Source organism: Myotis davidii, unplaced genomic scaffold (assembly GCF_000327345.1).
Source record: "Myotis davidii unplaced genomic scaffold, ASM32734v1 scaffold327, whole genome shotgun sequence".
Lineage (NCBI taxonomy): Eukaryota > Metazoa > Chordata > Mammalia > Chiroptera > Vespertilionidae > Myotis > Myotis davidii.
In genome coordinates, this window is record NW_006298628.1 from 6,017,200 (window position 1) to 6,017,883 (window position 684).

General features: G+C 31.9%; 1 protein-coding gene across 1 annotated transcript in view; it reads right to left on the reverse strand.

The window, feature by feature from the left end:
• Nucleotides 1–684, reverse strand: part of LOC102766972 (ATP-binding cassette sub-family A member 8-like) — a 47,901-nt gene that overhangs the window by 6,199 nt on the left and 41,018 nt on the right.

A 684-nucleotide genomic window follows, 5' to 3' on the forward strand; every position in this document is an offset into this window, starting at 1 on the left:
CAAGAATATCCTTCAATGAAGCTGAAGGTTCACTAGAAGGCCAAGCTAAAAAAAAGTGAACATATATGATGAAAAAAGTTCTTATCATGTTATGTATACGAGTACCAGCTTTTTATAATAAATGGTCCGAAGCTACATATTTTAAAAATGATTTCGCACAAACTAAGTCAAAGCCCTGGATAAGTTTCCTTTTAAGTTTGAGGATTTAAAGTCAGATTGTAGAATATTTAGAGATGAATGCTTAGTAATTATGGATAAATACACACCATTTGAATAGAACTATTTTTCATTACTCATTTAGCAAAGAATTGGGTACTTATTTCAAGGCAAAGAGAACATGAACATCTCTGCTCTCACAGAACCCCAATCTAATGGAGACTGAAAAACTGGTAACAGCACATGATAACTGTGATGATGGAATTAGTGATGGTGAACTTATCTCATTGGGTACAGAGAGCTGGCTCAGCTGCTTGGAACTGTGAATTTAAAAGTGAGTTTAGTCACAACTTCGACTAAAAAATTGATGATGTTATGTATCATATCACTGTCAGAATTCAGATTTCATACATTAAAAACGATAAAATATGAGAGGATGTCATTTCTAATCAAGAAAATATTTACAGTGTATTCAGCTAGCCCTTTTAAGAAACTGACCATTTATAAAAATTATTTTTTACATAATCA